Source organism: Eretmochelys imbricata, chromosome 6 (assembly GCF_965152235.1).
Source record: "Eretmochelys imbricata isolate rEreImb1 chromosome 6, rEreImb1.hap1, whole genome shotgun sequence".
NCBI classification, from domain to species: Eukaryota; Metazoa; Chordata; order Testudines; family Cheloniidae; genus Eretmochelys; species Eretmochelys imbricata.
Genome location: NC_135577.1, coordinates 105,031,784 through 105,056,079, shown reverse-complemented (window position 1 = coordinate 105,056,079; position 24,296 = coordinate 105,031,784). Strand labels below are relative to the sequence as shown.

Here is a 24,296-nt window from a genome sequence, read left to right as displayed (position 1 = left end):
TTACTATTGGTTTTAATTCCCTTTGCAAGATCCAACTCTACATGGCGTTTGACCTTTCTCACTTTATCCCTACATGTTCTGACTTCAATAAGGTAGCTTTCCTTGCTGATCCCTCCCATCTTCCACTCCCTGTATGCTTCCTGCTTTTTCTTAATCACCTCTCTGAGATGCTTGCTCATCGAGCTTGGTCTACAACTCCTGCCTATGAATTTTCCCCCCTTTCTTGGGATGCAGGCTTCCGATAGCTTCTGCAGCTTTGACTTAAAGTAATCCCAGGCCTCCTCTGCCTTTAGATCCATAAGTTCTTCAGTCCAATCCACTTCCCTAACTAATTTCCTTAATTTTTGAAAGTTAGCCCTTTTGAAATCAAAAACCCTAGTCACAGATTTATTTTTGTTTATCCTTCCGTTCTGTTTGAACTGAATTAGCTCATGATCACTTGAACCAAGATTGTCCCCTACAACCATTTCTTCTATGAGGTCCTCACTACTCACCAAAACCAAATCTAAAATGGCATCCCCTCCAGTTGGTTCAGCAACTACTTGATGAAGGAATCCATCAGCTATCGCATCTCGGAAAATCTGAGCCCTATTATTATTACTAGCACTCGTCCTCCAGTCTATATCTGGGAAGTTAAAGTCTCCCATGATCACACAGTTTCCATTAGTATTTACTTCATTAAAAACATTAAAGAGGTTTCTATCCATATCCAAATTAGATCCCGGCGGTATGTAGCACACCCCAAGCACTATCACAGGGGAGGCTCTATTAGTTTTCTTCCCCAATGTGATTTTTGGCCAGACGGACTCTGTCTTATGCATTCCATCGCTTCTTATTTCTTTACATTCTACCTCGTCATTGATATACAACGCTACTCCACCACCTTTACCTTTATTTCTATCTTTCCTAAACAACACAGACCCTTCAATATCTGTAGTCCACTCATGACTACTATTCCACCATGTTTCTGTTATCCCTACAATTTCTGGTTTCACTTCCTGCACCAGTAGCTCTAGTTCCTCCATTTTGTTACCTAGGCTCCTCGCATTGGTGTACAAACATCTTAATTTTTGCTGTTTGGCCTCACTCACATTCTGTGCCTGATTAGGCACGGTCACTCTACAGCCAGTATGACCTATTAGACTGGTATCCACACTGCCCTTCCTCCTTATGTCCATTCTCCTACCCACGGCTGTATCCTTTCTTACTTTGTTTTCTTCCAATTTCTGATCTGCTTAGGGTCAGACCTGGCAGTATCATTAGTGTCCATGTGGCTGAGCAGCATGGGTGTTGGTCAGAGGTATGGATGAGCCATGCCAACCTTCTGTAATGTCTCAGACACGGGCTCCAGGCAAGCATCCTACCCCCAGTTTATTGAACAATTTCCTTTCAGAGAAGGCAGAGCTGATAAAATCTAGACCTCCATGATGCTGAAAACAACCATCATGCTGCCCGTGAGCAGAAGTTATTGCTAGGAGATGTTTGCACTCTATGGAAGGAACAGAGTTCATGGTTTAGCTCCCAGAACTTTAGTGGCCTGCATTAGGACAAAGTGCTGCTGGGTCATGGGACATGCTGTAAAATACTGTTCTTAGGAATGGAGAGCCTATTGAACTAATGTTTTTGTGTCCCTTGAACCGTTACAGCTGTCTGTTTCCAAACTTTTATTATGTAGTCTATGAATATTAATCTTTTAAAATATCTGATCTGCGGTTTTCAGCCACTTGCACTGGTGCAGTGAGGAAATAATATTTGCTTTGGTGCCACCTAGTGTAAATGTACTTCCTCAATTCTGAATCCTTTCCAGTCCTTTCTTTTTTACAATACCTTTCTCATGAAAGAATCTCAGACTTCTTACCAGGTCTGTCTCACAAGATAAAGCACAATCAAATCACTGGAGCTTTCTCCCAAACCACCTGCAATGGATGCATTAATATTCATTTTGCCTTCAGTGTTTCTGATGTAAATTATTTACTGGGTGAAACCTTTAAGCTGTTTGTGCTTACACAAGGGTGCAGAGCACAGTGGAACTGATGCATTTTTTCTGAATGGACAGAAGCAAAGCAACAGAGAATCCATGTGCTGTTGCCACCACCACTGCACACCGGAGATGGGCATCTGTGGTTGATGTCTGTAGCAGATTCATAGATTCTAAGACTAAAAGGAACCATTGTGATTATCTAGTTTGACCTCCTGTATAGCACAAGCCATAGAGCTTCCCCAAACTAATTCCTAGAACATATCTTTTAGAAAAAAAAATCCCATCTTGATTTAAAAATAGTCAATGATGGAGAATCCACCAGGACTCTTGGTAAATTATTCCAAGTATTAATGACTTTCATCATTAAAAATTTACACCTTATTTCCAGTCTGAATTTGTCTGGCTTCAAATTCCAACCATTGGATCATGTTATACCTCTCTCTGGTAGATTGAAGACCTCATTATTAAATATTTGTTTCCCATGTAGGTACTTACAGACAGTGAGCGAGTCACCCCTTAATCTTTTCTTTGTTAAGCTAAATAGATTGAGCTCCTGGAGTTTATCGCTATACGGCAGGTTTTCTCAATCTTTAATCATTCTCATGGCGCTTCTCTGAACCCTGTCTAATTTATCAACAACCTTTCTGAACTGTGAATAGCAGAACTGGACACACAATTCCAGTAGTGGTCACTCCAGTACCAAATACAGAGGAAATATAACCTCCCTACTCCTGCCCAAGATTCCTCTGTTTATACATCCCAGGATGGCATGAGCTCTTTTGGCCACAGCATTACACATTTTGTGTAATGAACTTACCTTACGCTGATTATCCACCGTGACCCACATATCTTTTTCAGTCACTGCTTTCCCAGGAGAGATTCTCCCATCCTGTAAAAATGGCCTACATTCTTTGTTCCCAGATGTATGAATTTAAATGTAGCCATATTAAAACACACATTGTTTGCTTGTGCCAAATTTACCAAGTGATCTAGATAGTTCTGAATCAGGGACCTGTCCTCTTCATTATTTGCCACTCTTCTAATTTTTGTGTCATCTGCAAAGTTCATCAGCGATGATTTTATTTTTGATTCCAGGTTATTGATAAGGAATTTAAATAGTGTAGGGCCAAGAACCCGTATCTGCAGGACCCCACTGGAAACAGACCTGATGAGGGATGATTCTCCATTTACAGTTACATTTTGAGATCTATCAGTTAGCTAGTTTATAGTCTGTTTAATGTGTGCAATGTTAATTTTATATATCTGTAGTTTTTTTTAATCAAAATTTCATAGCCACCAAGTCCCAGGATATTATGTCCACACTAGTACCTATATCAACCAAACTTGTAATCTCATCAGAAAAAAATATCAGTTAGGGTGACAGGATCTATTTTCTGTAAACCCATGTTGATTTGCATTAATCACATTACCCTCCTTTAGTTCATTATTAATCAAGTCCCATATCAGCTGCTATATTGCTTTGCCCGGGATCAATGTCAGGCTGTCATCCCGTTTACTGTTTCTAAAAATTGGCACAACATGAGTTTTCTGGAACTTCCCCAGTGTTCTCAAACTTACTGAAAATCAACTTGCGCGGTCCAGCGAGCTCCTCAGTCAGCCTAGATGTGAACAGGGATGAGGGAGTAAATTTGTCACCTCCCAAAAAAGTGTGGTCAGAGGTCCTCTGGGCCACATGTATCCCATGGCCACAGTGACTTTAGATAGGATTTTAAAAAGTAAGGAATATAAACCCTTAGACATGGGCCAACCTTCTGAGCTGCTGTTAAGGAGATTTGTATCCCTCAGCCTGCTCAAGTTGTTTTACACTGTAGTCCAGAGTGGGCCTGGCTCAGTTATGTCAAGGGGGAAGAAGGCACAAAGAGCCTTCAGATCCCTTCCTCCCTGGGCAAATCAAACCACAGTATGGCTGGGGATCCCCCAGTAGGAATGGTCTTCATAAAGAAAGGAGTTCTCTGTCTGCCCTTTCAAGGGTGATAGCCTTGCTGCTGCAACATGGAGTCCTGTGCAGCACAGCCTTTCCGCCTCCTTAATCAGGGCTATTCTTTCAAGGCATAAGCTTTCAGTAACTCCCTTTTTTTCCTTTTGTACAAGAGATCAGTTAACCTTCAGCTCACCCTCTTGGTGGATGTAGAAACAGCCCAGACCCCGAAAAGGATCAAACATATGCCATGCCTTGCGATTTTATTTTGTATAGCGTCTTTCATACACACTGTATCTCCAAGTGCTTTACAAGGTTGAACACTTCACAGTAATAGAGAGAAAATAATAGCAGGAGGGTGAGAGTGGTAACAAAGAAGGTGCCTGGAAGTGGTATGTAGTGTATAACGTACAGCAGAGTGCACTGTTAATACAGTTTTTGTTTGGTTCTGACTTCTTCCCAAGAGCTAATATTTGGCAGGGGTAGTGATGAGTGCAGAGGCTCAGAGAAAGTAAAAACCAGCTGGATTGATTCCTTATACCTTGAGTTAGCCCTAAACCCATTTGGGGCCCATGGGACCCAGCAAACCCTGCTGAACTGTATCTTTAAATTTAAAGATACTGTTGGGGTTTAGCTGCAGTTTTCACCCCAGGACCCCTTGAGAACTGTAAAATCTCAGTGTGTGCAAGATTCCCCCCGTCTCCTTCCTGAGAGGTCCGCAGCTCTAGCAGGAAAAAAGAGCAGGATCCTCATATGCTGCAGGGTTTTACGGTCCCACTGTGCAGTCTGGGGCTGGCTCAGGTTTGGGGATGCCCTAGAGTATTGCTAAATTTTCAAAGACAGTTCAGTGGCGCCAGTAGGAGTGCTGACTCCTGTGGGCTTCTTCCTGCTTTGTTGGACTGGGGAGTTGCCATGCAGATGCTGCCTTCCCACACGAGGGGAGCAGATTGCCTGGCCACCTTCTAGAAAGGACTTTAGCTCAGAGGTTGTGGAGAAGGGGAAGGAAACATTTTACCACAAATGGATGCTCTTGCCTTATCTACCTGCTATGGTGCACCGATGACACCCAAGCTGACCCAAATCTATTGCCTACCGTATTGGTTACATGCTGCTTTTGCCCTCTATCTACTCCTCCCATATATGTAATATAGTAAAACACGCACACATACTATGCCCACATGACTACTTGGGTGTTTGTGTTATACCTAATTAGAACTGGATGGCAAGTGGTTTTCCTGTCCCATTAATATTTTTGAGATTTCAACATTTTTTTCCTGTACTGTATTGGGATGAATTTGAGAGCTTTGGACATTTTTTTACAAAAAATAGAGCAGTGTGAATCCAGCATAGCCAATAGCCTGGTGGTCAGGGAATCCTTGCTCTGCCTGATCTAGGGGTGGGTCTTGACCCCGGTCAGTACTGTAACCACTGGGCTGTTGGCCGTTATACACTGGTCTCTCTGAGAGACTGACTATAACACTGGGTCCATCTCTATGCAATAATCACGTAAACCTCTTTGCTCCCAGTAAAAATTAATTCACAGAAAATACGATTTTTACATGACTTAAAATATTAATTTTTATTTCTCCAGGTTTTCATGTTTAGTTCAAAGGGTGGCTATATAGAAGCAGTGCTAGGTCAAATTCAGTCCCTACTGTAAATCCATTCAGTAGTTACTCCAAAGATGAAATTATCCTATTATGCTGTAACAAGTAAATAAATAAAACAATTTTTAGATATAAGGGGGGGAAATAAAGTATGGAAATATAATCAAGTCCATCTCCTCAGCCCCAGGTCGGTTTGTGCAGTCAGCTGAGAGGAGGGACAAGAAAAAGGAGACATAAGCAGAGAATGAATAATATGAATTTAACAGTTTAATAAATGCCATAATTTGCACATTTAACTTTAAACAATTAAATTCCACCCCTACCTACAGCCCCTGAGTTTGGCTGCATGTGAAATTTTCAAATCTAAAGAAAAGGAAACATCTGGTGCATCATCTGGCCAAATAGCCCATATGTATCACACTGCAATAAGTCATGACAATACATTTGATATTTTTATTGCAGATATGATTAATATGTATTGCTTTGTCTATATATTTGTCATTATAATTTTTCCTGCTGTAACTAATCCACAAATCATGCTGCAGAAATATATGGATGACTGAATTAGTTGGGGTTCCCCACTAATAGGTTGACATTTGAATACCAGAGTTGAAGATTGCTTGTGTGTAGGAAGTATAGTAGCTAAGTTACTAAATGTATACCTAGCAAGACAAATATGGATGCAACCCTAATTTTTGTGTGTGCATATACTCTGTATTCTTTATATGGGAATTTTATCACTGTTACATCTCATTTAAGATAATATCTACTGCATTCATTATCAATTTGTGAGCTGCATTCTCTCTATAGAAGGGCCAGCTTTTGCCCTTAGTGTGGCCTAATAGATAAAGCACTGAATTGGGAGTCAAGAGACGTGGGTTCTAGTCCTGATTTTATCCCTGGTCTGCTGGGTGACATCCCTTCTCTGTGCCTCAGTTTCCCCATCTGTAAAAAGGGGATAGTGATACTGACCTCCATGGGAAAACACTTTGAGATGGACTGATGAAAAGCTCTATGGAAGAGCTTGGTAGTACTATTATTATATCTGTGGAATCCCATTGACTTTAGGGGGCTTTATGGGTGTAAATAAAAGCAGAATTAGCCCTCTGTGTTTTTTTGGCCCTACATTCTGTAATGACACCTGTACATATGGGATGAGATTGTGATTGCTTTAGGCATATGTGCTTCTTTCCTTGGAGTGCACCCCCCACCCCTGCCCCACAACAAATAGACTAGACTCCACCCCTTCTGCAAAGTGCTTGGAAACCACTTACCCAAGTTTGAGCCAGGGAATGATGAAAGGCTGGCACTGCAAGCATAATAGAGGTTGTGGTAGGTTGTCTGTGGAATGTGGTAATTTAGTAGTGACGCGTCTGTCTGGAAGGAGTAGAGGTCAGGTGGTTTCATGTTCTATCTGTCTTTCTGCTTTTGAAGCTTTGTGTCATGTATGTTTCATGTACAGCAACCTAAATCGAGCCACCATTAAGATTTTGTATGTGAGTTTCACATTGATTTTTAGTTCCAGAAAAAAGTATCTTTTGTATGGCGTCTATCACAATAGGATCCTGGTCCAGGACTAGTGCTCCTAAGCCCTATGGTAATACAAATACTAACCAAACAATAACACAGCAGTGGTTCCTCCTTTTATGAACTACAGTATCTTGTCTACACTAGAAAGTTGTACTGCTCTAACCACACTCATATAGTTAAAGCAATACACCCTCATGAGTGTGGATGCAGTTATACTGGTATGAATGGGCTTATATGGGTATAACCTGTTCCCATTATGGGATTGGGAATAAGCTATACTGGTACAAGGCAGCTTTTAACCAGTGGTTGTACTGGTATAACTATTTCAGTTTTTAAAAAAATTATACATCTGGCAAAACTATTTATAGGCGTACCAAAATTGTGTGTGGGTCAGGCTTTTGGGAAGGTGCTCTCCATCTGAACTGCCTGGGCACTTTCCCAAAGATCCCGATCTTTGTCAAAGAAGTCACTAGTATCTGGCAAATAAAACACTTTCCCCATGGCCATAAGAGCCAGAAACATAATTTTGGGTTTAAATGAAAACGTAGGTTCTGGAGCATCCATTCAACATTAAAAATATTTTACGGTTATCACTGCAACAGCCATGTGTTACCAAGCAACTGTCTTGCCCAAAAGAAATAGTTAACTTTTAAACCAGCACCATATTGATGGTTTTATTAACTTTTTTATATATATTTTTGCAAGTGAAATGCTGCAGTTTATAGGATTATCTATAATTATTAGTCAAAAAGCTCAGAAAACAGCCACATTCACCCCACATTTATAAGTTTTGCAGAAGTTTGTCAGATCAAGACAGCTAAAGTAAACATGACAAATGTAATTTTGTAGTTCTTAATACCGTTAATCCTTAAAGCATGGAACCAGGAAACCCTTATTCGTAGTGGTATTTGAAACCTGTAAGCAATATCATGTTTCTAATGCTGATTTTCTTTTTATTTCACAAAGAAAACAGTATCAAGGCCCTTTTCCCTGGAATATTACTTGAGGCTATTCAGAAAAAAAAATACAACAGGAAATTTGGCTCTTTAGACCTAATAATGGTCTCCTTATTGAACAGAGACTTGCTTTTTTGTTAAACAGATTTTCTTATGAAAGGGTTAGAAGTGAATAAACGACAAGTTCAGGCTCATCTGATTTCTTTTGATTTATGCTGACCTTGAGAGAGAGAGAGGTCATGCTGTTGGCAGGCAATAAGAACTAATCTGTTACTAACTGAGTAATTAAAAGCGAGGCCTTATATATTTTTGTAGTGAGTTGACAGCATTTTCCATCCCCAAGTCAGACTGTTGCTCTAATCAACATGGTCACGGTATTTAACGCCAAATGACAAGTTTATAAGAAGTCAGATGACAAACCCTGAAATGGGCTGTTCTTTCATCAGATGAATAGTCTGACTATATTGTCAGTGGGGGAAAGACTCCAATAAAAAATTGTCAGCTTGAGTGTACAGTTAAGAATAGTAAACTTTTCTAATGAATTGGAGGAGATACAGTTGGTAAAAAGTAGAGCTGTGTTCAATACAGATTTAGAGTTTTGGCAGACAAACCTTTGTGGACTTCTATAGTTTATTATGTTGTATGAGTGCTTGATTCTGACATCAGATGTGACAGTATCATCTGACTTCTTACAATGTTCTTTTCTGTAGTGCCAAATATCCTGTAAAATAGCAGTTTTTAAGACATGCTGGCAGCTTGGTGACTGAGATCAGAATCATGCCCCATGTTTGATTCAGGGCTTCAATCCTGCAAGGTATGGAAGTGACAACTCTGACCCCAGTCCAGCAAAGGACTTAAGCAGCTGCTTAACTTTAAGCATGTGAGTAGTCTGACTTCAAAAGCACTATTTGCATGTTGAAAGCTAAGCATGTGCTTAAATGCATTGCTAACTAAGGGTCAGGTTGCTCACTCAGCCCCTTGCAGGGTTAAGCCCCAAAAGCACAGACTTTTCTGTAAAATAGCTCCCATATATAATGTGGACTATAAGATTTGAAAACACTGCAGGAAATAAGCTAGCATGCAAAGTCACACCTCCTATAAGTGGATGTTGGCACACACTCTTCAAGATGGAGAAGGGAGATAAAGATACCCAGGGGTGATCTGTCTCAGAAAGAACGATAAAATTCTTCCAGCTCTTAGCTCATAGAGACAAACATTTTGTCTCCCCCTGTCAGGCATCTCTTCTCTCTTAGCAGAGAAACCACTGTGAGGAAAGACTTCAGCAGGGATATAGATTAAACTGAGAAGCCTGTGAGCATCACAGTGACATCTGGAATGTCCTTCCCCTGTCCATCAAAGAAATAACACAGTTATTTTCACAGATGTCCCTTGTGGTTTGGAAAATATAAACCGGGACACTGGTGCCTTGATTCTTTTTTATTTGATTTTACTCCCAGGGGTCTCTAGTTACAGTGCCTCCATCTAGATTTCTAGACATCTGCTGTGCTACAAACCATTCTCTCAGCCAAAAGTGCCTACAAAGCACTCCTCCTGTTATCCATTGTTTGTTCTTTATGGCACATAAGTTTCAGTAGCTGTGATCAAATCTACAAATACACGTGATGGCAATGTGGCAGGGATTACTGTCAGGAAGAAGATACCTTCTATCTTCTGCAAAAGGTGACAGCACAATCCCCTACCTATGTGTGTGTTTGCTTGGCACCTAAGCTATCATGAATCAGTCCGGTACTATTCGGGAATGGGCAATTCTGCCTAACAGATGGCTGTGTGTAAAGGCAGCCAAGAGACCATGTATAAGCTTCACACATTTATTGGAGGCATGAGTCCTAGCCAGAAATGTCTAAATGGACTCTGCCCTGAGCCTTCTGATCTATGACTAGCAGATATGTCCTTTCTAATTCAACTTTGGAAAAATTAACTTCCAAAACGTTGTTTAAAAAGTGTCTGCATCTCTTTGAGAAGGGTGTTTGTCTTTGGTTTTAGGGTGGTTATGTTATATTTATTTATTTATTTATTGTGCTCAAGAGAAAGACATAGCAATGTGATGCAGGGAGCTTGAAAAAGTTGTTCTATTAGAATGGCCATCCCCTTTTGCATTTCCTAGTGAGACACCTGGATCCCAGCCAGCTTTCTGCAGAGCAGATTGGCAGGATACCGGGACAGGTTATGCAGCTGTCTGCTGCCTTCCATGGACTCCTGCATGCATAATGTTCCTGCTGGATAAAGCCATTAGGGTCTAAATTACAGAAAACACAGGGTTTTGTTTCATAGCTTTTATTTGTTGTTCCATTTCCTGTTTCATTCCTACTTAACCTCTGCTCTCTCTAGTTCAAAATAGTATCCATGTGAATTTGGAAATGAACTTCATATGGATGAGAATGAGTTGTAAAATGTAATATGTACTCTATCCTATATTGTGTATTTCTTTAAAGCAATAACCTCTAATTATGGTTTACTAAATTGGAGGATTTTATTCATCTAGTGTTCTTTAATAATAGTTCACTCCCCCTCTCCAATATCTTCTCATGTACAGATTTCTCCTTCTGAGCACATCAAGAGTCAAGTTTTTAAACTCTTTGGGGGCAGGGATTGTCTTTTCATTATGTGTGCATACAGGGCCTAACAAATTGGTACCTGGTCCCTGACTGGGGCTGCTGGGCATTACTGCAATGCAAATAAATGTACCGTTTATATGGCCCATCTACAGTGACAAAGGTCATCATGAGCTAGGACACCCCTTAAAGAGGTAGGAAAAGTGTCTTTAAAAAGCTGAGGTATTTGAGGGAAATAAGTGAAAGAAGGATCCTAGCTTGGTGAATCTCTTTAACTTTGGCCCCAGGTTTTTAAAGGACATTAGGTGCCTAACTTCCACTGAAACCAATGGGAGTTAAATGACTAAATGTCTTAAAAAATCTGGCCATTTCTTCCCTATTTAGTCACCCTCAGAACAGCTTGATATAGAAAGTAGTGCCTGAAACAGTGGTGGTGAGCATACAGACAAGGAAGCACAGTGGTTGCAGCTTTGCTTCACAAGTTATGTTTCCTTAGAGCACTCTTTTCTGCAATGTCACATCAAATGCATTTGTCAATAGAAAGCTACAGTTTTGTGGATCTGGCTGGTAGGAACATAGGAATTGCCGTAATGGATCAGACCTAAAGTACATCTAGTCCAGTATCCTCAGAGTGCTCAGCTACAGATGCTTCAGAGAAAGGTGTAAGAACCCCATAGCAGGCAGATACTGAGTAAACCCCAATTCTCTATCATTGGATCTTATCCTGACTTCTGGTAATAGATTGGCTTAAGCCCTGAAGCATGAGGTTTAATATCCATTCCAAACATTTTTGCTGGCATTAATTATAACTGGATATTCTTGATAGCCATATAAATGTCCAATCCCTTTTTTAACTTCTGCTAAGGTCTTGGCAATGAGTTCCAGTCTAATTGCACATTGTATGAAGAAGTATTTCCTTGTATCAGTTTTGGATTGTATACCTTTCAATTACATTGAAAGTCATCTTGTTCTTGTGTTATGAGACAGAACAGAAGCTCCCTATCTACCTTATCTATACCGTTCATTATTTTATATACTTTTATCATATCTCCTCTTATTCATCTCCTTACTAAAATAATCCCAATCTGTTCAATTTATTTGCCTATATCCTTGATCTTTCTTATCACCCTTCTTTGAACCCCTCTAGTTTGCAATATCCTTTTTAGATGGGGGTGATCAGGTAAGTGGCTGGACCACTGGGCTATAGGCTATTCTGGGGTGGGTCTCTCTCAAGCTCTCCTGTTCCACTTTGTATAAAATACTTGAGTAGTTATTGAACCAGAGAGCATAAGATTCTATAGCCTAGTAGTTAGGGTCCTTACCTGGGAAAGGGGAGACTCAAGTTCATGTCTATGTGCAATGACTATTTAATTATTGATACAAAATTAAACAGCTTTAGCAGGAGAGCCATCACCCAGTGTTTCAGGCAGTCTTCTACAGTGTGAGAGACCCAAGTTCAAATCCTTTCTCCACATCAGTGAGAGGATGGAATTGACCCTAGGTCTCACAAATGAGTGTTTTAGCTCAGTGGTTAATAGCTACAAAGGAACCACACCCAACTTCTCTTCTCTACCACATTTTGTGAACCTAGCCCCTCATTTCCTTGGCTTTTGTATTTAAAATATATTTAAAAGGTTTTGTTGTGGATTGAACAAAATGTAATTTTTTTCAACCTTTTTGATATGCCAACATTTTTAGTTTGCATTTGACCCACACGGATTTTCTTTCTATTTTTCAGAACTGCCAGTGAACCAAAAATCAATTATTTACCAAGTGTTACATTCAAGCCACCCATAAGAATTTTATTTTTAACTTTGTGGGGTTTTCTATCCTTATTTTATGGAAATCTTCTTGAATTCACTCTTCTATGTTACTTAGGCTATTCTTGATGTAGTCTTATTTTCTTATGTTCTCTAGAATTAGCAGCTAGGCTTAGATTTTTAAAGGTATTTGGGCAGTGCTGCACTCAATGTTTAATGTCTGATTTATTTAGGAGCCTAAATCTCATTTTCAAAAGGAATTTTGGCAGTCAAGAGCCACAATCCCATTGACAGCCAGTTGCTAACAGCACACTAAGCGAGGTGTATAACATGGGCCAGTGCCATTTTAATTTGGAGTGAAGTCCTACCACCCCAACATGACTGTGGCTAGAAGGTGATGACCCATTCCACTACATCTGGTATTTCCTAGGAATGTTCTTCAGAACGTTACAACAATTGAACAGGTTAGCATTTGTTATTGATTACCACATAATGTCCTCCTCTACACCATGTATCATTAGAGAGCCTATTCTATCCGCTCAGCTATAAGGAGGAAGGACTATAAATGTTGTGTCAGAAAATATTGTGTTATTTGGGACGTTTCCATACAAGTTCTTTCACCTTTTGTGGCTTAATAAGGCACACAGACTTTTACACATTTAACTGAACTGCTGGATCTTCTGACATTCAGCCAACAATTAGTTCCTCGATGATCAATTAAAATGGCTGGCAGTAGCATTAAAATTAAATTTGACCACCCATAGACCTAGGGACAAGATTCAAGATCTGAACAGCAATGCCTATCTGTTGGCCACTGAACTTTTCCAGTACTCTAATATAGAGCAATGGCTAGAATTTTCTTTTTTGGAGGGGTTATAAAGTATTTGGATGAGTCTCTGTTTCATTTTTGGAAGGTTTGCCTCTGGTTTTCTTTCAGACATTTTTTTTTTGTTTGTTTAGCAATTCCTTTATGACAGCCTGGCATTTTTTATGACTAAAGCCAAAAGGGCTATTGAGATTGTTTCCAGAATTTACTAATCTATTCTGAAGCAATTTCTTTCCAAAAGGTAAAAGAGACTTCAAGTTATTCCAACAGGAAGAAGGTAGCTGAGATCTGGAAGCCATGTCTGGAACATTCTGCAAGAAAAATAGGCACGGGGAACTGTATGTCTTAAATGAGTAATTTGTTTTGGAGAAAGGCTTTTGAGATTGATGTTTTTGAGATATGAACCTGAAATATCTGTTTCTTCTGAGTAATAGTGGAAGTTGTTCTGTCTAGGCAGAGGAATTGCTGGTATTCTAGTTTTACATTGTGGAACGGATCATGACAAGTGTAAGAAATGGAATATCTTGCAAGATTCTCAATTTGCTTGGTATGTGAGACAGAACCATTGCCAAAAAGATTTTTCGCATTAAGTTCATTTGGAAAATATATCCACATCATATTGGTGGTCTCTGTTCTATTTTTTTTACCACCTACTCTGCAGCGATTCCTATATTTGTGTTTATATTATTTGCATCCCACTTATTGTATCCCAGGAAATTTAAAAATCCAGAACAATGCCTTAACCACATAATTCCTTTCAAACCTTCGTTGCTTACAGAATAGGTTACTGGTCATCTTCACTAGCTATTTCATTTTGCACCAGATTTGGGATTTCTCTGCTTAACGTGGTGGGTCTTGAGAGAGTGCTTTGATCTGTTGCTTGTTCACAGATAGTTACACCCATATTAGAGAATGTGGACAGAGTCCTTTCTGGAGCAGTGGAATTGGCATCACAAATAGAAGTATCAGCAACATCAGTTTGTGGGATAACACTTTCAAGCCCAGCAAAGGAGCAAAACCGAGGGAGCTAATAAGATGGGGGTAAGTCTTTATTATCCTCATATTACAGATGAGGAAACTGAAGCACAAAGCAATATGGTGTTTTACCCCAGGTCACAAAAGAATTCAGTGGCAGAGCCAAGAAAAAATCAATGTCTTCTAACTCCAGGTTCTGTGCTTTTGCTATATCATTGTCCCTTTATTTTCTTTACTTTGGGAGGAATGGAGAATGCTAAGGTAAAAATGCACACTTCCCTGTAAACTGCCTTTCATACTGGACCCTGCTTTGTATAAACATTGTTAGAGCTGGTTGGAAAAAAGATGAGTACATTTCTTGAAAATCTCATCAAAAATCGTCCCCTGCCTCCAGTCCATCTCTAATCATGGTACAGTTCAGGAGGTTATTTATACATCAATGAATAAGAAGCAAACTTTTAACTGCCTCAAATTAACTTGGCAACTCAATCTTTTATAATAAAAACAAAGTATTTCTCTGTCCAGGGCTGAAATCCACCCTAAATTTTGCATTCTGGCAAACCCTGCAGTGAAGGCAATTTTTGGATCTCTTGGTAATGATGACTCTGGACTCACATATAAAGGTAAATCTGTGGCTGTGAAAGTACATTTTAATGACCAGGGAGTTCAGTGGATGGGAACTGTGCAGTTAATTTCAAAATTTGTACTGCAGAGGTTAATCAGTCGGTATCCACTTTAAACATCATGAGAGAGAATGAACTATTCCTACAACTGAATAATCATCTGTCCTTTTAATTATTTGCTTAGTTTCCCATCTTAAGTTCGTACAATATATTTCTGAAAAGGATGATGGGAATTTGGCAGTATCATGTGATCTAGCCTGTTGGACTCAGTTTTTAGTTTACTGTATGTCTCACAGCTCATTTAGTAGGGTGTTACCCTGACAATACTTAAGTGGCAGGCAGAGGTGAATACGGATGAACTGCAGAGCTATTGGTGTTTTTTGTGTTCTCACTTTCCTAATTTTAAATATGGTCTTAATAATTGTGATCAGTGTAGACAGTGCAATTTAGTTAGTTCCTCCCTTCCACTGGATGAGTCAGAGATGTGAATGCCAAGCTTGGTTGTGGAAGATTTTTTCCAGCAACGGCATGTGGCTCTCTTTGACAGACTCCTCCCAACCATTTTGCTGGCAGCTGCTAAGTAGCCTCTAGATCTGTTATGTGGGAAGACTACTGAGGGGCTTCTATTCTACATATTTCTCTGGAAACAATTTTAGTGAGCTACCTTTTGATTCTCCAAATGTTCATTTGTTCTGTATTTATCCATTTGGTTCCAAACCCCACATAAGTCTGTGACTGCATACAGATCCTTTTATAGCTGACAGAGCAATTTTATGAACTAGCATTCTATGGTGATATTTCTTTGTCCCACCCAGTACATTTCTCACTTGTACATTATCTTTTCTCTGAGAATCAGAAAGTAGCTTTCCTCCTCACTGAAATAAATCATGCACAATATAATCTCATTATGGGTTAGATTCTGTCTGCCCTGTTCACCAGATTAAGGCTGCAGAATGCCCCTTTTCCATCCACTGAGACCATGTGGGAAGCAACCAGAAATGAGGGGCAACCAGACAGTTGAGGGAATGACCAGGGCTTTTCTCTCTCCCATGCCAATGCTGAGCTGAATATCTATGATGGTACTGTACCTTTTTAAAGTTGTACTAGTGATTGCGTTTGAGTACACTTCCTGTAGCATCCTGGAGGCGTCCTGTCTCTCTCTCTGCCTTCCCCACAATGCAGAACACCTCTGACCCTTACTGTCCAAGCACATCCACTTCTTTGAAGGGCTGCCGCCAATGAAGTAAGTATATCTCCTATTTCCTCTTGGCAACCAGATTCTCTACACCAGGGGTTCCCAAACTTGTTCCGCCGCTTGTGCAGAGAAAGCCCCTGGCGGGCCAGGCCAGTTTGTTTATCTGCCGCGTCCACAGGTTCGGCCAATCACGGCTCCCAGTGGCTGCAGTTCGCTGCTCCAGGGCAATGGGAGCTGCAGTAAGTGGTGCGGACCGAGGGACGTACTGACCGCCACTTCCTATTGGCCTGGAACAGCAAACCACGGCCACGGGGAGCAGCGATCGGCCGAACCTGCGGACGTGGCAGATAAACCGGCCCGGCCCGGCCCGCCAAGGGCTTTCCCTGCACAAGCGACGGAACAAGTTTGGGAACCACTGCTCTACACGCAGTGCTTGTATTTGTACTTTTACGGGAAATTCTGTCCAAAGATCTCAAAGTGCTTTAGAAACACCAATGAATTAAACCTCAAAAAATCCTTGTGATTTAGGGAATTATCCCAGTTTTACATATGAGGAAGCTGAGATGCTGGGAAGGCAAGAAGTCTGTATGGAGCCAGGAACAGAATCTGACTTAGAGAATAAACATCTCACTGCGTGTTACATTGTACACATACCTATCCCTGCAACTTGCTGTCACTCTCTGTTTTAGAACTGGGTGCATTGGAATGCCTAGTAGTAGACTTCATACTGTGTTTATTGACCATAGCATTGCGGACAAACCTATGGCCATCAGCACACAGCCTCATTGTGACTTCCTCTGTTTACAAACTGGCATATTCTGTGCTATTTGTGTAGTCTTGATTCAATGACATTCAATAGTTCCTCTATGGACAATAAAGAGCTCCTAAAAGTGCTTAAAATCATCATCCAAGATATGAACTCACCAGATGTGGTCTCAACAATGACCTTTGATAGACACCTTGGGCCATATTTTGCTCTGAGTTACATTTGTGCAGCGCCTTTGAAGTCAAAGGGGATGCATGGTTGTAACTGAGAGCAGAATTAGATCCCAAACACTTTGTTGTTTGATTTGAAATTTTATACTTCCGAAGTGGAAGGTGTGAGTAGGGTTTTCCACCACCTCTCTCCTTTGTCAATGTATGGAAAAGTATGGCAGTGGTCATGTTGTCCCAAGTACATAGCTCATTCTCGAAGTAGTAAGAAAAAATAGGCTTTCTTTAACATCCTGGCCCCATGTCAGAAAATGCTGTACCTCTGAGATAAATGCATTGTCAAGGTTTGAGTGAAGCTGCCTAATACCATCCAGGAATTATTGCTATTCACATATTGCTAGGGCAGGGTTTCTATGTTAACATGACCTGGAGTTTTAATGATTTTTATTTATTTATTTTGTGTGGCTCCTAATGAGTTTCAGACATGTAGGCACCAAAGAGCAAACTTGTTGTGTCTTCCATCTGCCAAGATATTGGAGTTCTTTTCAATAGCCTGCTGTAGCAGGGACTTCCAAAATATGGCTGTGTGATTGCCTTTAAAAACATTGCCCTTAGAGTTGCTGGTCTCCTGGTTAAGTTTTTTAGGATTCTCAGTATAACTTCCTAGCCAGTTTTTTGCTGCCCTGTATCAAGATATCGATGCCAACAGCAGAGCCTTGTCTTTAAAATTAAGTAGGTGCAGTATCTCTGTGACGTGCTAAGATTAATCTCTCAAGGTGCACTAGACAGTGTAGATGGTTAAGATTTCTCTTGTGGCAAAATAACATGAAGGGAACCTAGTCATCAAGCTGCCCATTGAGTCTTTAGGTCTGAATTTTTCTCCCAGCGGCCTGTCTAGACAGGCGTACGGTGTGCCCTTCTCTGCTTTGAATCGGTGACTGCAAACGTTATGCAGATACTGTAGCTACAGGATGAGGTGACCACAGCTTAGTACAGCACACTGCCGTACTTTACAAGTGTTCTGCAGTTTGGAACCAATGGAGCATTATGTAAATTTGCAGTCTCTGCATAATAGCACTTTTGCTGGGTCATTCGGAATCTTTCAACGCTCTTTTTCCACCTAATTGCTGCTGTTCACAGGTCTGCCTGGAGACCAGGAGTGCCTGCAAGGCCAAGTTACTGCAATTAATTATGTAGAGCCCAATCCTGAAAGCCTTCCTCATACCAGTAGTCCCACTGAAGTCAGTGGGATTGCCTGAGTGAGTACAGGTTTCCAGGGTTGGCCCTTTACAGTGTAAAAATCTGAGGGTCATAGCCTTACCTTGCTGTTCCCTGGGTGAAGAGCTTTGAGCTCCATTCTCCAGCTGGACTTTTGCCTACTCAATTCCCGACATCAGAAAATCCAGGGCTATGAGATTTCATAACTTCCAGGCCCAGACTCAAGTAGGTAAATATCAAACAGACCCCTCATTGGTTGGAATGCCTAAAGCCTGTTGGATTGTGTCCACGCACAACAGCTGTGTCAGCTGTATTGATTGACTGTAGACATGCAGGAGGAGACCTTTAGCTCCTGTTCAGTGGCACTAGTGTTACCTACAATGATTTCTTTGCAATGTGAGCAGAAAGACACAAATATTGGAACTGCACCAAGTTCAGCTTGTTCTCCAAACTCTATCCTTCAATGCTATGGCTCACATTCAGAAATTACCCCAAAGCCCCTGCTCCTGTCAACAATGCTGGGAACGGTGTGGTATGTATTTCAGGAGTCCCAAGATGCACTGGTACAAATGTTGTTGTAAGGTGCACTCAGTGTGTTGAGGTACCAAAATGGGTTCTGTCTGAAAGAGTGTTGCTGTGTGGTTGCACTAAACTGTTGCAAAGACAAGCTGTGCAGAAAACCACTTCATGTAAAAGTGTCCCTGCAAGTCTTCTCTCTTGGAGTTCAGTCCTGAAAGGTGCTGAACACCACCCTGAGAGCACTCAGCACCTGCCAGAAGTGCTCAAAATCTTTCAGAATCAGGTCCTTAGCATGGGCACACCCTTCGTATACTACCTTTCATGCAGTGATGTATTTTGACAGACAACAGTATGGGGTCTAAATATCACAGACTAAAACAATGTTACAAGATTATTGGCAAACACTGAAATCAAGACATTGAAAGTTTTAAGGTGATATAAGTCACCAGAAAACCATCTGTAAGAGGCAACTACTGTGGTTACTATGGCAACCAACTGGAGAAAAAATATTGGAAACAATTTTGTTTTTGCAGTGCCATGGGGATTAAAAAAGTAAGCAAGCAATAAAGTGGGAAGCTACTGCTATGTCATAGCAGTGTGGGAGTGAAAAATACTGGTTTAAATATGTATCAACTAGTAGTTAAGTAAAATTAGTGCCCTCAAATATAGGGAGGTCACAGCTGTATGTTCCTTTCATTGATTTTGATAGTCAGGAATCTTAGGGTGAAATCCTGGCCCTGTTAAAGGCAGTTGCAAAACTCCTATTGACATCAATAGGATCAGGATTTCACCCTGGGGTTCTTTCCCCCGCTGTATTCACTTACTAGGTCCAGTCCTGCCAACAGTTTTTGTGTGTGTGTGTGTGTGTGTATGCCTTAGAGAGGCACTTAATCTTGAGAAAATCACCTAACTTCTGTGTGGCTCACTTTTTTCCCATTTTATTTTTTTTAATTACAAATCTTTCCACATACGGGATTTTTTAGGATGAATTAATGGCGGTAAAGTGCTTGGAAATCCTTGAAAGAATTAGGTGTGATAAGGCATATACTTATCAATGACCAACAAGCAGTCCAGATGGTTAATAGTAAAGCATGATTTTCTAAGCACCAGCTGAAGAAACAATGTTGTAGCAAAGTTTGCCCCACATTTAAAGAATACTGTATCACCAGTATGAAAAATTGGAGCGCTTACTTCAGAACACATCATATATAACTAAGGCCTATAAGGTATGGTATAAAGTACACCTGCATTAATGGAGGGAAAGCAAGCAGAGAACAGAACCTCTTTGAAAGCCCATTTGGGATTACTATTACAACCTGGTTGTTGCCTAAAGTTATATTTCCCAAAGGCATCACGTCTGCTGCGCCTGCACGTCTGTAAATGGGAACGCAGCGGGAAAGAGCGTTGATATTTTGTGACTCTCGGCAGCTCACACAGCCAAGAAAATAGCTGCACAGAAAGGAAGAGAAACATCTAAATTGTTTTTTCAAGATCTGCCCCCAAGACTAGAGCAGGTCCGGATTAACGTGGCGCTTCCTCAGTGGTGCAAGCAGAACGCTCATTTCTCGCCGGTAGCGGCACTCGTGGGAGGGACACGAAGGGGGCCGGGCACGTGACCTCCCCATGTGACTCTTGCCCGCCCAGCCTGGGGACCCCGCGCTCTGCCCATCCCTTCAGCCTGTTCCAGATCCACCCCCACGTTACCTGCGGGGGGAGGGGGACTCTGTCTCCCGCCCCGCTGCGCTGGAAACTTCTGCTGTGCGGACCCCAGGCGGGAGGACTCAGGCGCGGCAGCCGCGTGCTCTGGCGGCTGGGCAGCCCCGCGCCGGCTGCTCCTCCAGCGCGGCGACCGTACTGCCCCCAACCCCGCCCCCAGCCCTTCCGGGCCGCTGTGTCTCCTGAGTCCTCCTGCCAGAGGGCAGGGCCGGGGGTGCGGGGCCGGGGCCGGGGCCGGTAGAGCCGCCAGCGTGGGGCTGCCCCATGGCCTCGTGTTCTGCCGCGGCTCCGGCCGCCCAGGGCTCTCCAGGCAACCGCGGCGGGGAAAGGAGCAGGATCCCGGCCGCTCCTCGGGCGCGGCCGCTGTGCCGCTGCCAGCCCCTGCCTCCCCCGTCTGTACAGCAGCCCCGCCAGAGGTGGTTCCCAGCGGGGAAAGGAGCAGAAAGCAGGCAGCTCCTCCAGCGGCTGCACGGCCCCCAGCCCTGTCCTCCGGCAGGGCTGCTGGGCCGATGGGGGAGACGCAGCCCCCGGAAGGGTTGGGCGGGCTCCTCCTCTGCCTTTCCAGTAGGCCTAACTAGCTATAAATATCTTACTGGTGTGGCGTACGGGACTGTACCAGGGCCCTTCCCTACATGGCCCTGGAACTGGATGGAGCTCAGAACTGGGGGAAGGAACAAATGATGGGTCAAATTCTGCTCAGTTTGTTTTCCCTTTGACATCAGTGGGACTGCCTGTCTGAGCAAGGTGAGAAGGTTTTGCCCTATATAGGCACACCCATATAGTGGATAGTAGCAAGCAAAGCACTTCCTCTTGAGCCAATTTATATAGAGCGTGAGTGTCTCTTATTCTCAGATAGTTCCATCCCTTAAAGAAAATGAAGCTAGATGCATCAGGGAAGGTTTTTGTGAGATGTTTGACAATTCTTTAAATAGATTCTGGCAATGGAATACATGCTTGTCAGGCTAAAGGTTTCTTAACTGCAAATCCCTCTAAAAAAGGGGAAGATCAGCTAAATATAATTTAAAATTTTGCTTGGTCCTGAGTCTTTGCATTTCTGCATATAGTCAGAATGAAAGCTTATTCACTTAGAGAGAGACCTGAATGAATTAGTCCAAGATCAGACATTTTCCCCATTTCAGGAAAACAAAATATAATGGTTCTCAAAGGATCTTTATTTTAAAAAAAACCCAAAAAACAGCGCGCTTACTCACAGGCAACATGAGTGTAGAATTCCAGTATGGTGCCTGGGGAGTTACACACATGTCATGTTTTCCCTGCCCTTTATAGACTGACTCAAAGGCACACACTTTCATATTGCTTCCTGAGCACTACACTACTACTCTATTACATTCAAATTGTCACAGCTGGGGGAGGTGAAATGCTAACCAGACAGAAATGCAGAGCCCATTTCTTAGCCTGTGCTCCAAACTGTACCAGTAGATGGCATTATTTACATATCCACCACAGGGCTGAATTTTCAAAGGTGACTTTTAATTGTGAAAAGAAAAGGAGGACTTGTGGCACCTTAGAGACTAACAAATTTATTTGAGCATAAGCTTTCATGCATCCGATGAATTGAGCTGTAGCTCATGAAAGCTTATGTTCAAATAAATTTGTTAGTCTCTAAGGTGCCACAAGTCCTCCTTTTCTTTTTGCAGATACAGACTTACACGGCTGCTACTCTGAAACCTTTTAATTGTGAGTATTTTAATTTTTTGATGCACACTTTAACACATTGAGGGCCTGATTTTTCAGAGGTTCTGAGTCCCCCATAGTTCCAATGGTCTTCAGTTGGTGTTGAGGGTGCTCAACATGGTTGAAGAACAGGACATAGATGACCACTTGTGTCAGAGTTATGTGATAGGGTCTGGGACATAAAGACAGGTCTCTTGCCCATCACTCTTGTGTGTCACACCTTTATTAAAAGACCCACAAAATTAGAGGCCACTTTTGAAAATTTGGACCCAAATTGCCTCTTATCAATACATCACTATCCAAGGAAAATTATGAGTTCCTTTTTTAATGTTACAGCGATTCCTGTTAAATTTGCTGAATAAACATTTTATCCTGTTTCTCAAAAAAAGGAGTACCTGTGGCACCTTAGAGACTAACAAATTTATTAGAGAATAAGCTTTTGTGAGTTACAGCTCACTTCGTTGGATGCATCCGATGAAGTGAGCTGTAGCTCACGAAAGGTTATGCTCTAATAAATTTGTTAGTCTCTAAGGTGCCACAGGTACTCCTTTTCTTTTTACGGATACAGACTAACACGGCTGCTACTCTGAATCCTATTTCTCAGTTATTGTAATTAAAAGTTATTGCTTTTACTTAATCCACTTGTAACTCACCTGTTGCCAGCACCCTAAGCATTGGGCAATGAAAAGGATGCAAAATATCTTTACAAGCTTTAAAAGACTTTTATCTGTCAAATGCAACGTAAGACATCAAGAGACACAGGCAACTGAGTGCCCCTATAAAATGATCATAGTCCAACTAATGAGAGGGTTTAGGATCAACAGTAACGATGGGTAATTTAGAACCTATACAGAGCAGGCCACATACTCTGCTGTCACAAATGGGCGCAGCTCCATTGAAGTTTTGGGTAGCAATTAACTTTGGCCCAGTATTACTATTCTGTATTTAACCTGTAACATAAATGTAAAAGAAAACAGCATTTGTCATGCTGTTAACTTTGTAATTGATTCAAATACATAAGCATGAGGATGGAGCGAGGCAAACTTTCAGAGTTTGAAATTGTAACAACCTCAGTGCTTCCTTGATGAAAGCTTTGGTGTAACAAATTTACTCAAGATGAAATTATATGGGAGTTATATTAAAATCAGTCACTTTCAAAGATATTGCATCAGGGATGAATTTGCTCTATATGTTGATATAATTCACAGACAAAGTAACACAATCTTCTTTCAGACATGGACTACTAAATATGTCTACAGGAATAATGGGGTTTTAAATGGTTTTAAACTCAAGCTCTATAATAATAATAATAGGTTTCATGTACTTTGAATCTAGAAAACAGATTCACCAGTAGATGGTGCAAATCTCTTGATTTGGCTTCAGAGTGTTAAGTGTAAGGAATATATTGAGTAAATAATAGTTTGATCTCGCATGAAAGTTTGCTTATTTATAACTACTGAATTCATTAGCTGAATGCCGATACTCAAATTATATTTTGTATTGTTTTTTGTCCAAGAATCAAAATATTTTAGCCATCAGTGCGCTAAGCCTTGGTTCTTTAGTACTTGGCCTGGTCTCACACAGTCCTTACACAGGCAAAAATCTCAACACAATCAAAGGGTCCACTTCTGCTCTCAGTTACATAGTTACAAACCCTATTGACTTGCCTGGGCAAAAATTGTGGGCTTTAGCCTATTGTGTTTTATTTGTTGGTATAGGGGTTTGTTTCATTTTCTAAACAGGAGAAGCGGATGCCTAAATCTTACATGCTGGTTGATTAAAACACCAATTGATTAAAGGCTAGTACTAGTATCTAGTACTAGTATCTTCAAATCCCCCTGATGTCAGCTGAGGGCATTCAACACTTTGCCGGAGCGCTCTCCGACTTGCAAGATCAAGCCCAAAATTCTTAGCGCAAACTATGAAGAAACCAAAGAAGAGTAATTGAGACAGAACTCCCGCCTAACTCTCATCTCTCCCATCCACCCCCACCCCCCCAAAAAACAAAAAAACTAAGTAGACATGTTTTGCAGGGGAGCTTAACCGGGTGGTTTGGCAAATGCAATCCTTATCCCCCAGACCACAGCCACAATGCAGAGCAGCTGGGCAGTCACTCTGTGGCTGTTTTTGCAACTCCTGGGCTGTACAGTAGCAGCAGCTGCAGCCAACTATGGTCTCTTCATCTGGAGCTTTTGACCAGAAGAGCCATATAATTTTACAGACCTACCAGCCCTATCCCTGCCCTTTCTT

At 41.5% G+C, this 24,296-nt stretch overlaps 1 long non-coding RNA gene across 2 annotated transcripts; it reads right to left on the bottom strand.

Annotated features, from left to right (window-relative positions):
* Positions 1-5,507: 5,507 nt before the first annotated feature.
* On the bottom strand, positions 5,508-20,491 carry LOC144266879 (uncharacterized). 2 transcript variants are annotated; one of them, XR_013346502.1, is made up of 3 exons: positions 20,340-20,491; positions 6,802-6,993; positions 5,508-5,623 (listed from the first exon to the last, which is right to left on the bottom strand). It is a non-coding gene; the product is annotated as an uncharacterized LOC144266879 (long non-coding RNA). The 2 variants fall into 2 exon arrangements; XR_013346503.1 differs by having other exon boundaries at positions 5,514-5,732.
* Between the last annotated feature and the right edge of the window lie 3,805 nt (positions 20,492-24,296).